Source organism: Moschus berezovskii, chromosome 1 (genome assembly GCF_049115385.1).
Source record: "Moschus berezovskii isolate FMDL1 chromosome 1, NW_MosBer_1.0, whole genome shotgun sequence".
Taxonomy (NCBI): Eukaryota; Metazoa; Chordata; class Mammalia; order Artiodactyla; family Moschidae; genus Moschus; species Moschus berezovskii.
The window spans coordinates 9024320-9038718 of NC_142460.1; the positions used below are offsets into that span (position 1 = coordinate 9024320).

Here is a 14399-nt window from a genome sequence, read left to right on the forward strand (position 1 = left end):
ACACATGAGGGGGCCTTTCTGCTTTCCAGCACTATATCTGATAGGTAATCAATTCCCTCTCCTTGAATCTCATGTCATTTCAAGCACTAAAGGTCACCATTGGGCAACCCAGGCCCAAGGCAGCAATCGCATAAAGCCCCACTACTGGACTTAAATGCTGGGGGGGGCAAGCGTTGATGGAATGACCACCATGACTTGGGTGTTTAGACTTGAAATCAGAGGAACCAATAAAGCCTAAACCAAAAGCCCTAAGAGAAATTTACTGCGAATTCTGAATTGTTACTGGAGGCAGATAATATAACAAATAGAGAAGGAAAAAAAAAAAATCGTATATCCAGAGGTCTAAAACCAATAAACATCCAAACAGAAGCATCAATAATCTAAAAGGATTTTTTTTAATCATCTTTTTTTTTTTTAAAGGGTTCTGATTTTCCATCACGGTGGTACTGGATAAACGGTGTAAATTCTCAACAGTGAAGGGCCCCATCTAAGCAGTAAGGACAAGAGGCCAACCCTGTTGGGAAAATTGTAGTTCATGGGAAAAATAGTTGTCTGCAGTATTGACGTAATGTTAATCTCTCATAGGATCAGGGTTTAAAGGATTATCTTGGTTAAATATATACTGGTTAGATGTGTAAATGCTCATATCATTAGCACACATTAAATGATTTTATGCATAGTCTCCAGGGGTGGGTTAAGACTGGCTTGTGAAGCAACTGGAAGCAAATGGTGGCTCAGAGGCTCTCCAGGGAAGACTTGGTGGTAAGGGTCTCTCATAAAGAAAGGAGGGAGAGAGACTGTGTAATGGTTATTGTTACAAATTCACTGCATGGAAAAACACTTTCCAGAATTATGAATTAATTAACAGCCTAGAATTCTTTTTTCCTTGCTTATGAACTATACAATGAAGGACTGCAATGCATTTTGCATAGCTTTCATTTCTTTAAAATTGCTGCTTTCTAAAATCCTCTTGTTCTCACCTTTTGTTGGGGAGCCCAACTACTGATCAACAGAGTTTCACCCAAGAAGTAGCAATCGTTGGACATTTCTGAAGTTTTCCATATTGCTTTTTTTCTTGTTACATTTATCCTTGATTTGCTGGTGTCACTGCAAGCGATCAATACCCAGTCATTGAGTAACACATGATGACACTTACTGTACAACAAAGCCTGAGTTTCTAGCAACTGTAAACCCCTAGAGTTAGGTGCCTCCGTCTTAACCCATTCATCTATACCATGGCCTGTCTCCCTGCACACTCAGCAGATTCATAAGGTTATCTGCCTTTAGTGATTTCACTTTCTTACAGTATGAAATGACGAAGGTTGATAAAAGAAGAGATTACATTTTTAAAAAAAATAACAGGAAAGCAAAGCTAAAAGAAACAGCAGCTCTGATTTATTTCTCTGTGACACTCTCAGGTCTCCTTAAGTGTTTTTCTGTTCTGCTCTCCAAATCCAGCCTAAGTGCAAGTGAAGAGGTATGGTAGATGCTGTTACCCAGACGCACAGTTCCCAAAGACCCCAGGAGGTAAAGACCAAAAAGAAGCAAAACTAAAAGAAGATAAAACAGGAGAGTTGGGTTCAATCCCTGGTTTGGGAAGACCCACTGGAGAAGGGACTGGCAACCCACTCCAGGATTCTTGCCTGGAAAATCCCATGGACAGAGGAGAGTCTGGTGGGCTACAGTCCATGGGGTCACACAGAGTCGGACACAACTGAGCGACTTTCACACATTGACTCCCTTTGTCAGCAAGGGCACTTGCTATTCAGCAGAAGACAGTGCTACAGATGGGAAATTTGCAACTCCCTCTCAATAAAGGACGGAGTAACAATGTCCAGCAAACGATGGCCCTGTCGGGCTGTTCCCAGGAGGTGGCTACTTGCTGTTCTCATTTCTGCAGACGCCCCTGACAGTCCTAGAGGCAGGCCCCGCAGGTCCCCCTTCAGGAGACAGCCCAGCGTTCACCTGAACCGAGCCTCCAGATGCTCAGCCCCTCCGCCTCATCTCAAACTCATAATGGAACCCAGCAGGGTGCAAGCACCTGGACACTCTGCCCATTGCTGGACCACTCCAGAGGCACCGTCTGCTCCAGGGCTCCCTGCTGGTCAGTCGGAGGATCCCATCTGCATCTGGCTGCAGCTATCCCTGCCATGGTATCCTTCACAGGAGGACCCTTCCCCTGCAAATAACCCTCCTGCATTCCTAATTCTGCTCCAACATCTTCTTCCCAGGGAACCCAACTAACACAGTGCTCCAAAAACCGGTGCTGTGCTAGTGCAAAGTGACTTTCCACATCCCAGGCTGAAGATCAACGTTCCAGAAATTAAAATGTTGCACATAGAATGGATAAACAACAAGGCCCTTCTGTACAGCACAGGGAACTATGTCCAGTCTCTTGGGATAAACGATAATGGAAAAGAAGATGAAAAAAAATGTATGTACAAGTGAGTCACCTTGCTGGACAGCAAAAATTAACACTGTAAATCAACTATACGTTGATTTTAAAAAATCCATCATACCAAAAAACTGAATTTCATGCAATTCCAATTAACCATGTTATTGGGCCATATCAAAGGGAATAAACAAGCATCTAAACTTTAATTGTCAGTGAGTGAACTGAGGATTGAAATGTCTTTATCATCATGATGACACAAAATAATCAGGACTGTATATAACACGCTACCATTTATATTTGGGGGTAAATCTAAATAATTTATGTGATGCAAAAACAACAGCAGATATTTAATAGATCAAGTGATTTACGTCATATCAATCAAAAGGTTTTCTAAGACATATACATTTTAATGAGTGTGTTTTAGAAAAAACCTGGCAGGATATTACGCGAAGTGAAATCAGTCAGACAGAGAAAGACAAATACTGTATGATTTCACTTAAAGGTGGAATCTTAAAAAAGCCAACTCACAGAAATTGAGCATGAAGTGGTGGCTGCCAGGGCGTCAGGGTAAGGGAAATGGGAAGATGTTGGGCAAAGAGTATAAATTTCCAGTCACAGGATGAATAAATTCTGGGATCAAACGGACAGCATGACTATAGTTAACAATCCTGGTTGTATACCAGAAGGTTCCTAAACTCTGAAATGTTCTCATCCCAAAGGAAAAAAAAAGATAATTATGTGAGGTGATGGGGACATTAACTAACCCTATTATAGCAATCACTTCACAGCATACACGGAGTAAATCCTCACCTTGCAACCTTAACAACATTACATCCCAACGTTACCTCAATAAAGCTGGGGAGAAAAACCAACACGCAAAAAAAGCTGTCATTTTTTTCTTATTCATAGCCACATCTCTTTATCAGGGAAGCCTTCTGTCAGCTAAGGTTTCTTGTTTTGTTTTGCCTTGATTTTATTAATTATCAGTGCATGTTATTTCAACCGCCCTGACTAAAATTGTTCTAAAAATTTGCAAAAATGACTATAAGCTTTTTTAAAAATGACTGTAAACTTGATTAAGTATCAGCAGAGCATCGCTCTACTTAAAAAAAAAAAATTGAAGTGTAGTTGATTTATAGGAGTGTCAGTTTCAAGTATACAACAAAGTGGTTCGGTTATACATATTTTTTTTTAGGTTCTTTTCCATCACAGGTTATTATAAAATATTGGATATAGCTCCCTGTACTATACAGCAAATCTTTGTTGTTTTCTAGTTTTTTCTAATTTCATTTCTTTTGATGAATAAACTAAAAGGTCTTTTAAGTCCTCTCACTGAATATGTGTGAATTTTCATTCCTAAAGACTAAGGAATAAGAGCAATGACATATTGTTTAAATCATTCAAAAGAGAAAACACCCTCTCTTTGGGTCTGTTGTCTTTCTTGATGCTTTTGTTCATGACTAATATTGCCTTTTAGTTCAGTTCAGTCGCTCAGTTTTGTCCGACTCTGCAACCCCAGGGACTGCAGCACGCCAGGCCTCCCTGTCCATCGCCAACTCCCAGAGTCTATTCAAAGTCATGTCCACTGCCTATTTTCTGTCTAATTCTTCTAGGACAACTTTCCTCTGAAAGCCAAATAGGAAACCCACCCATCACATCTTGTCTCACTGGCAGGTTCTAGATCCCTTTTGTAATGTGTAACAAAATAGGTAAATTTACATAAACTTTTATTTTTTCAAATAATGGAAAGTAAAAATTTGAATTGCAAACTTTTCAAACAACGATTAAGTCACCAAAAATTTGATTTCTGACTGTTACTTTAGGCATACCCTTTTAATTTGTGATGATAAACCTCAACATAAAGACAGATTAAACTTGGATTTTAAAACAAAGGATATGAGAATCACATGCTTAGAGTCCTATATTTCCGTCAGCCTCAAACTCAGTTGGCGCAATAATACCATTATTGTACATTTTTATGGGGCTAATCTGGAGGTCCATATAAATTGGTATTGTTGTTTATTTTTGGATACTGATAATAGCAGCCTATTAGCAGTTCATGCAGAATGCGAATGAACGGTGCTTTTCAGAAAATCCACAAAGAATCACTAAAAATTTAACAGCCATGCTTTGGTTTAGTTTGTTTACTTTTTTAAAGCACATTCGCAGAAGCAACATGTACTCTCTCAATTAAGGCAAACACAAGCAGGATTTTCATTTAACCCTGGAATCTGATCTTTAAAAAAAAAAAAATCTTTCTCTGGTATTTACAGTTCCTGCTTTGGGAAAAATCCCAACATCTGGATACCAGAGTCTGCAGCAAAATCCACAGAGACACATGTGCAATTTTATGCCTGCAAACCCACTATTTTTTCGGGTAAAACGACTGGGGAGGTGCTTCTTCCTCATTTCTTACTCCACAGAAATTTTGAGGACTGTTTTCCAAATGGATCGAGGGTAAGAAATCATGTTATGTAACATAAGCCGGTATACACACCTACACACGTGTAATTAAAACATCTTCCAAAAGGGCACTTTTCCTTGCTATATGTGATGCACCCTGAACACTGCCACCCTTTTCCATTTCATTCCATTTCCTTTTGTCAATACCAGCTTTGACTCACATCCACAAATGGGTCATGACCTGCAGTTTGAAAACCAGGGCTTCCAGGCCATGCTGTAAAAAAGACCGGTCCTCAGGCCAGCAGCACCAGCAGGGGCCGCGTCTGAAGGGGAGAATCCCAAGGCCCATCAACGTTAGTCTCCAGGTGACTCGTGTGCCCACTCACATTTGAGCAGCTTTGCTCTAGAACACAAGACTGCAGAATAGGATCTGTCATCTGAACTGAATTTAGACAAAGAACGTGCTTCGAAACCAGCATTGTTCAAAGAAGCTCTGTCATTCCACTCACTTCAAGAGGCAACACGTCTTTCTGACAGGAGAGTTAGGTGCAAATGAAAATTTATTTTCCGCTTTATCAACTGCACCCCATAGGGCTTCCATTAACAGCACAGGGCTCCTAACCTGGGATCCTGGGGTCTCCCAGGGGCTGTTGGGTAGTGGTGCTGAATTGGTTGCAACATATCTATGAGCATGTAAGAGTGTGTATGTGTGTTTACGTGTGTACTTACTCTGGGTGGTGGGGGAATGGAGGAATACATAGCATTTATCAAGTTCTTAAAGAGTTCTAAGATTTGGACCCTTCCCTGGTGGTCCAGTGGTTAAGACACCATATTTCTGCTGCAGGGGGCAGGGGTCCAAACCCTGGTCCGGGAAGTAAGATACCACATGCTATATGGTGCAACCAAAAAAAGAAAATTTTATAAGAGTTCTAAGACTTAGAAAAGTCAAGGTGGGCTATCAGGCTATGAAAAGACACAAGGAAACATAAATGCCTATCACCAAGTGAAAAAAAAGCCAATCTGAAAAGGCTATATGCTATATGCTTCCAACTCTGTGACAGGTGGAATCTAGACTATGGAAAGAGTAACAAGCTCAGTGGTAGCCAGGGACGGGGAGGGGATGGAGGAGCAGAGAAGAAATGAACAGGCAGAGGACAGAGTCACAGAAACACGTCAACATATGTTGGTCCAAGGCCACAAAATACACAGCACCCAGAGTGAACCCAAATGTAAACTGTGGGCTCGGGGTGATGCGGACATGTCAAGGCAGGTTCATCAACTGTTCACAAATATCCCACGATACTGGGAGATGCTGATAGAGGGAGAGGCTGTGGGTGTGTGGGGAGAGAGTATACGTGAAGCATCTCTCTTTTGATCAGTTTTGCTGTGAATCTAAAACCATTTTCAAAAAGCATAAATAAAACTATACACATAAAAGCACATCAAAAACTATATACAGATGCTTTTGAGCTGTGGTGTTGGAGAAGACTCTTGAGAGTCCCTTGGACTGCAAGGAGATCCAACCAGTCCATTCTAAAGGAGATCAGTCCTGAATATTCATTGGAAGGCCTGATGCTAAAGCTGAAACTCCAGTACTTTGACCACCTCATGCGACGAGTTGACTCACTGGAAAAAACTCTGATGCTGGGAGGGATTGAGGGCAGAAGGAGAAGGGGATGTGCACTGTGCACAGAACACAGAACTCAAGACAGTGGGATTGGGACAGAGAATGAGATGGCTGGATGGCATCACCGACTCGATGGACATGAGTCTGAGTGAACTCCGGGAGTTGGTGATGGACAGGGAGGCCTGGCGTGCTGTGATTCATGGGGTCGCAAAGTCGGACACGACTGAGCGACTGAACTTAAATAATGCACAACCTAGCAAGCAGAGAAAACAGACCAAAAATAATCAGTATAAGGTGAATAGCTGCCCTCCCTCCGAACATCAGGGAATAAATGTCACAATTTGGATGATGGAAAACAGAAGAAGTCAGAAGAGCCTGGAACAAGGGAGTCAGTCCCCGGGCAAGTAGGCGCTCCGAGAAAAGGCAGAAACACTATGGCAGAGGCACCAATTGTTTTCCAAACATGATCTCTTCCGGTTTGTCTGCCCCGTTCCAACTGGTGTGCCCATGCTGGTTGTCAACACCTTGATTATTTACCCTTCAGGAGAAATGAGCAGGAAAGAAACTGCCACAAAGCTAGGATGAGTGCACTGTGCACAGAACACAGAACTCAAGACAGTGGGCTTGGGACTTCCCTGGTGGGCCAGTGGCTAAGACTCCACACCCCCAGTGCAAAGGGCCTGGGTTCAACCCCTGGTCAGAGAACTAAGATCCCACATGCTGTAGCTAAGAGCTTCCCTGGTGGCTCAGATGGTCAAGAACCTGCCTGCCATGCAGGAGACCCGGGTTCGATCCAGGGGTCAGGAAGATCCCCTGGAGAAGGAAATGGCAACCCATGCCAGTATTCTCGCCTGGGAAATCCCATGAACAGAGGAGCCTGGCGGGTCACAGTTGGTTGCAAAGAGTCGGACATGACTGAGTGACTAACACTTTCTTTCAGGCGGCAACTAAAGAGCCACCTGCCTCAGTGGGGGCTGACGAAGCCACATGCTGCAGCGAAGACCCAGTGCAGCCAAATAAAGAAAAAGATTTTTAAAAAGCTGAATGAGCCATTAAAAAAACAAAACAAAACCTGGCTTCATACTGGCAGCAGTTGTGTGTGTCTTCTGTGAACACTGAACTCACCTGGGAACCAAGGTACAGAAGAGCTTTGAGGCCTGAGCTTTGAGTCCCTCCAACACACAGTTTGTTAAGAGGAGGAGGAACCCCCCGGAGGCTGAGGGAGAGCTGGCGGGTCCAGGGAGCCAGAGGGGGCGCCAGACCCACGGAGGGGAAGGCTGTCAGTGCTGACAGCGTGGAAGACGTTCAGTTCAGTCACTCAGCTGTATCTGACTTTCTGCGATCCCATGGACTGCAGCACTTTCTTGGTGGTTTTTAAAATAATACACTTTTTTTTTTTTTGCATTAAACAAGTTATACAGCAAAGCGGGGAATGCACACAAGTAAAAGCAAGAAAAACAGGCCCTTTCAAAGGTGAAAAGTTAAGGGAAAGACAGCAGAGAAGAACGTCAAGAGGGGCAAGAAAATAACAATATTTATTTCATGGGGGTAAAAGTTAAAAGCCAGAAGGAACATCAAAACCAACCTATATGACAAATACAGCAACACAGCTCAGAATGGGCACCCCTGAAGTATCATGGATACAAGCTGTTGAGAAAAACACTAAACCTTCTAAATGCCAACTGAAAAGAATTGCCTGCATGAGCTGTCCACACTTCCTCACTCTCCCTTTCGGGACTGAGCCCACTCCAAGGAGGCTTCTGTCCACTTCGTGCAAATTCCTCTACCCAAGGCTGCCAATGTCTTCCTATCTTTCCTATTTTTATTTTCCTGATGCTGGAAAAGACTGAAGGCAGGAGGAGAAGGGGATGACCGAGGGTGAGGTGGCTGGATGGCATCACCGGCTCAAAGGACATGAGTTTGAGTGAACTCCGGGAGTTGGTGATGGACAGGGAGGCCTGGCGTGCTGTTGGGTCGCAGAGAGTCAGACACAACTGAGGGACTGATCTGAACGTCTTCCACGCTGCCAGAACTGACAGTCTTCCCCTCCATGGGTCTGGCACTCCCTCTGGCTTCCTGGACCCGCCAGCTCTCCTCTCAGCCTGCGTGGGCTTCTCCTCCTCTTCCCAAACTGCACGTTGGAGGGACTCAAAGCTCAGGCCTAAGGCTCTTCTGTACCTCGGTTCCCAGGTGAGTTTATCAGTCACCCAGCCTCAACTGCAGGCCTATGACTCACCATGTAAATAACACATCCAATATACATTATGAAGTTGTTTACAAAAATCAAAAAGCTTCGATTAGATCATGTCACCCATTCTGCTTAAACCCCCAATAGCCCGTTGCCCCCTGACACACAGAATAAAATGTTCAAGTCCCGGCCTTTGCAGATCAGAACTTCACATATGGCCTCACCCTTATTCCATACCAGCCCCCATCACCTGCTGTTCCTTGAGCAAGCCAAGCAGGCTCCAGCCTAATGGCCTTTGCGCGTGCTGTCCTCTCTTGTCCAGACACAGTTTCTGCATCGGAACATCACTTTCTTCAGGCCCCTCTCTGAACTCAGTGCAGGCATGCTCAGTCTCTCAGTCACATCCGACTCTCTGTGACACCATGTGGTGGCCTGTCCTCTGTCCGTGGGATTCTCCAGGCAAGAACACTGGAGTGGGTGGCCATGCCCTCCTCCAGGGGATCTTCCCGACCCAGGGATCGAACCTGGGTCTCCTCAGTCTTCTGGTGGATTCTTTCCCACGTCAGCTGTTCCCAAAATCCTTCCCTAATCTCCTGGGCAAAAGGGCACCTTTCCCTCCATCACTCTCCTGATGACCTCTTGATTCAGTTCAGTTCACTCTTGCCATCTCCCGTTTGACCACTTCCAATTTGCCTTGATTCATGGACCTAACATTCCAGGTTCCTATGCAATATTGCTCTTTACAGCATCGGACCTTGCTTCCATCACCAGCCACATCCACAACTGGGTGTTGTTTTTGCTTTTGCTCCATCCCTTCATTCCTTCTAGAGTTATTTCTCCACTGATCTCCAGTAGCATATTGGGCACCTACCGACCTGGGGAGTTCATCTTTCAGTGCCCTATCTTTTTGCCTTTTCATACTGTTCACGGGGTTCTGAAGGCAAGAATACTGAAGTGGTTGTGGTTGCCATTCCCTTCTCCAGTGGACCACATTCTGTCCGACCTCTCCACCATGACCCGTCCGTCTTGGGTGGCCCCACACGGCATGGCTCATGGTTTCATTGAGTTAAACAGGGCTGTGGTCCGTGTGATCAGTTTGGTTAGTTTTCTGTGATTGTGGTTTTCATTCTGTCTGCCCTCTGATGGAGAAACAAAACAGACTTATGGAAGCTTTCTGACGGGAGAGACTGACTAAGGGGAAAACTGGGTCTTGTTCTCACGAGCGGGGCCATGCTCAGGAAATCTTGAATCCACTTTTCTGTTGATGAGTAAGGCTGCATTCCCTCCCTGGTGGTTGACCTGAGGCTAAACTATGGTGGAGGTGATGAAGATAATGGTGACCTCCTTCAAAATGTCCTCTGCTTGCACTGCCGCACTCAGGGCCCCCAACCCTGAAGCAGGCCACCACTGACCCATGCCTCTGCCCGAGACTCCTGGACACTCACAGGCAAGTCTTGGACAGTCTCTTGTGGGGTCACTTCTCCTTTCTCCTGGGTCCTGGTGCGCACAAGATTTTGTTATATCTGATAGAGTACCTGAAGAAGTATGGACAGAGGTTCCTGACACTGTACAGGAGGCAGGGATCAAGACCATCCTCAAGAAAAAGAAATGCAAAAAGGTGAAATGGCTGTCTAAGGACGACTAACAAACAGCTGTGAAAAGAAGAGAAGTGAAAGGCAAAGGAGAAAAGGAAAGATAAACCCATCTGAATGCAGAGTTCCAAAGGATAGCAAGGGGAGATAAGAAAGCCTTCCACAGTGATCAGTGCAAAGAAATAGAGGAAAACAATAGAATGGGGGAAGACTAGAAATCTCTTCAAGAAAATTAGAGATTTCAAGGGAACATTTCATGCAAAGATGGGCTCAATTAAGCACAGAAATGGTATGGACCTAACAGAAGCAGAAGATATTAAGAAGAGGTGGCAAGAATACACAGAAGAACTGTAAAAAAAAGATCTTCATGACCCAGATAACCACGATGGTATGATCACTCACCTAGAGCCAGACATCATGGAATGTGAAGTCAAGTGGGAGTTAGGATGCATCACTACGAACAAAGCTAGTGGAGGTGATGGAATTCCAGGTGAGATATTTCAAATCCTGAAAGATGACACTGTGAAAGTGCTGCACTCAATATGCCAGCAAATTGGAAAAACTCGGCAGTGGACACAGGACTGGAAAAGGTCAGTCTTCATTCCAATCCCAAAGAAAGGCAATGCCAAAGAATGCTCAAACTACTGCACAATTGCACTCATCTCACATGCTAACAAAGTAATGCTCAAAATTCTCCAAGCCAGGCTTCAATAGTATGTGAACTGTGAACTTCCAGATGTTCAAGCTGGATTTAGAAAAGGCAGAGGAACCAGAGATCAAATTGCCAACATCTGCTGGATCACCAGAACATTAAGAGAGTTCCAGAAAAACATCTATTTCTACTTTATTGACTATGCCAAAGCCTTTGACTGTGTGGATCACAAGAAACTGTGGAAAATTCTGAAAGAGATGGGAATATCAGACCACCTGACCTGCCTCTTGAGAAACCTGAATGCAGGTCAGGAAGCCACAGCTAGAACTGGACATGGAACAACAGATTGGTTGCAAACAGAAAAAGAAGTACGTCAAGGTTGTATATTGTCACCCTACTTATTTAACTTATATGCAGAGTACATCATGAGAAATGCCAGGCTGAATGACGCACCAGCTGGAATCAGGACTGCTTAGAGAAATATCAATAACCTCAGATATGCAGATGACACCACCCTTATGGCAGAAAGCAAAGAGGAACTAAAGAGCCTCTTGATGAAAGTGAAAGAGGAGAGTGAAAAGGTTGGCTTAAAGCTCAACATTCAGAAAACTAAGATCATGGCATCTGGTCCCATCACTTCATGGCAAATAGATGGGGAAACAGTGGAAACAGTGACAGACTTTATTTTTTTGGGCTCTGAAATCACTGCAGATGGTGACTGCAGCCATGAAATTAAAAGACGCCTCCTCCTTGGAAGAAAAGCTATAACCAACCTAGATAGCATATTAAAAAGCAGAGACATTACTTTGTCAACAAAGGTCCGTCTAGTCAAAGCTATGGTTTTTCCAGCAATCATGTATGGTTGTGAGAGTTGGACTATAAAGAAAGCTGAGCACCGAAGAATCAATGCTTTTGAACTGTGGTGTTGAGAAGACTCTTCAGAGTCCTATGAACTGGAAGGAGATCCAACCAGTCCATCCTAAAGAAATCAGTCCCGAATATTCATTGGAAGAACTAATGCTGAAGCTGAAACTCCAGTACTTTGGCCACCTGATGTGAAGAGCTAACTCATTGGAAAAGACCCTGATGCTAGGAAAGATTGAAGGCGGGAGGAGAAGGGGAAGACAGAGGATGAGACGGTTGGATGGCATCACAGATTCAATGGACATGAGTTTGAGCAAGCTCCAGGAGTTCGTGATGGACAGGGAGGCCTGACGTGCTGCAATCCATGGGGTTGTAGTGTCAGACAAAACTGAGCTACTGAACTGAACTGAAACCCTTATACACGTGACTAGGACATTCAGAGCAGTGGTGCAAAACAATGAAGCCACCAGTGTAAACAGAAAAGAAAAAGAAATCAGTTGCTTTGATAAATGCTTCCCATCATACTGGACTGAGGAATGAGTGTTAGTCTCTCAGTCGTGTCTGAGTCTTTGCGACCCCATGACGGTGGCCCACCAGGCTCCTCTGTCCATGGGATTCTCCAGGTAAGAGTACTAAAGTGGGCTGCCATTCTCGTCTCCAGGGAATCTTCCTGATCTTGACACCGGGTCTCCTGCCTTGCAGGCAGATTCTCTACCGTCTGAGCCACTAGCGCAGCCCAGTAAGACTAGGTTCATCATGAATAATTATTCATTATCTAAGCAAGGTCCACAGAAACCCCTCAGGTGCTTGTTAAAATGCAGATCTCTCAGTCCAGCCCAAACTTACTGGAGACGGAGCTTTCTCAGAGAGCCCAGGAATCTGCATTTTGATTAGATCTCCGGGCTCTCTTCTGAGAACCACCTCCGCAAGAAACCTAGCATAAACAATGCCCGAATCATTCTCCAGGGAAATGATCTGAATGTCCTCCAAACCTCGTTTACAACCCTGGTAAAGCTGGAGCCCTCCCTGAAAGTCAGTGTCGCTGAAGCTTGGAGGACAGCACTCCATTAAGCCCGCCAGCACTTCCCCTGAGCCCAGCCCCCACCAAGAGATGGGGCTCAGCCCCAAGAGCAGCAGGAAGTCAGCAGCAAGAGACAAAGTCCAGCCCTGGTCCAGCGAACTTCACCCAGAATACCTGCAGGTAAGACTTTGGATTTTAAAGTCTCTACACTTTTGCCATATCGAATATCTTGATATCTTTAAACAGTGTTACCTTCTAGTTACACAAATCATTTCCATTCATTATGGGAATATTTACAGATTTGCTCTTCTGTGTTTCATTAAGTGCCACCGTCCCAGAGAAAAATGAAGGCGCAAAAAAATGACTTTGCAGCGATAAACAGCCAAAGTCACCAGGCTTGTCGAGGGATGTGCTAAATAACCCCATCGGCATGAGATCAAAGCTGATTTACTGAGGAAAAAACAGGCAGCGTGTCGAAGGCTTGCACCATCTTCCCAGGACACAGATTCAGGGAGGAAAGCTCTGGGCTTCTGTTGAGTATGTCATCGAACAGATAAGCAGTCCATCCTCCTGGGAAGCAAAGTCACTGTGAATCAGATTTGCAAAGAAGTGCAGAAGGCTCACGGTTCAGGGGGTCCTCCGTGGGTCAGGTAGGAGCTGGGCAGGGCCCTCCCACCCGCGAGCCCTTGTCTTCTCCAGGGTGACGGGACAAGTCACAGAAGGCACCCAGTCGCTTACTCGGATGCAGACCAGGGCACTTTCCGCATCTGCTTCGTGTTGCTTTAAAAGCATCCTGCTCATCGGCTGGGTTCTCAGGCCTCCCAGTGACCTTGTGCTTAATGCTGGCTACTTCTTAAATCTCTTTCAGACCCTTCCTTCTATGAAATGCAAACAGGGTTTAAGTTTAGCATCTTTTATGGTCAGAAATATTTAGCATTGCTTCCAGAGAGGCAGCCATGGAGTCATCTGGGAAAGAAGGCAGTCCAGCAGTGGACTTCCTGGCAACTACTGACCCTGTTATCTTTACAGCTATTTCCAGAATATTCCTTCTTTTTCATTCTCCCCTCCTACTATCACTCTGTAAGCATATGTTAATATATTTATAATATTATATATTAATAATATACAACTTTTCATTTTTAATAATAATATACTGTGATATTATTGGTGACAGTTAATATATTAATGTATAACACATTAATAACATATTGATTATATATGTGTGTGCTCAGTCACTCAACTGTGTCCAACTCTTTCCAATCCTGTGGACTGTAGCCCACCAGGCTCCTCTGTCCATGGGATTTCCCAGGCAAGAATAATGGAGTGGGTTGCCATTTCCTTCTCCAGTGGATCTTCCCAAACCAGGGATCAAACCCATGTCTTTCGTATCTTCTGCATTATAGGCAGATTCTTTATCACTGGGCCACCTGGGTAATAAAGTGTTAATAATATATTATCAAGCTTACTGATATATGTATCAGTAATATATATAAACAATATAAAAATATATAATTACTATAAAATTCAACAATATATAATATACTGCATCATATATTAATAATACATTATATAATTAAGGATATTAATGATATTACAATATATTGACAATAATGTGTGACGTTATGAAAGTGAAAGTCGCTCAGCCGTGTCCGACTCT

The 14399-nt window shown here is 44.0% G+C and overlaps 1 protein-coding gene across 2 annotated transcripts in view; it reads right to left on the minus strand.

Moving 5' to 3' along the window:
• The window catches only part of ERG (ETS transcription factor ERG), a 323869-nt gene that overhangs the window by 206059 nt on the left and 103411 nt on the right, over window positions 1–14399 (minus strand). The gene's annotated exons all lie outside the window — the stretch shown is intronic.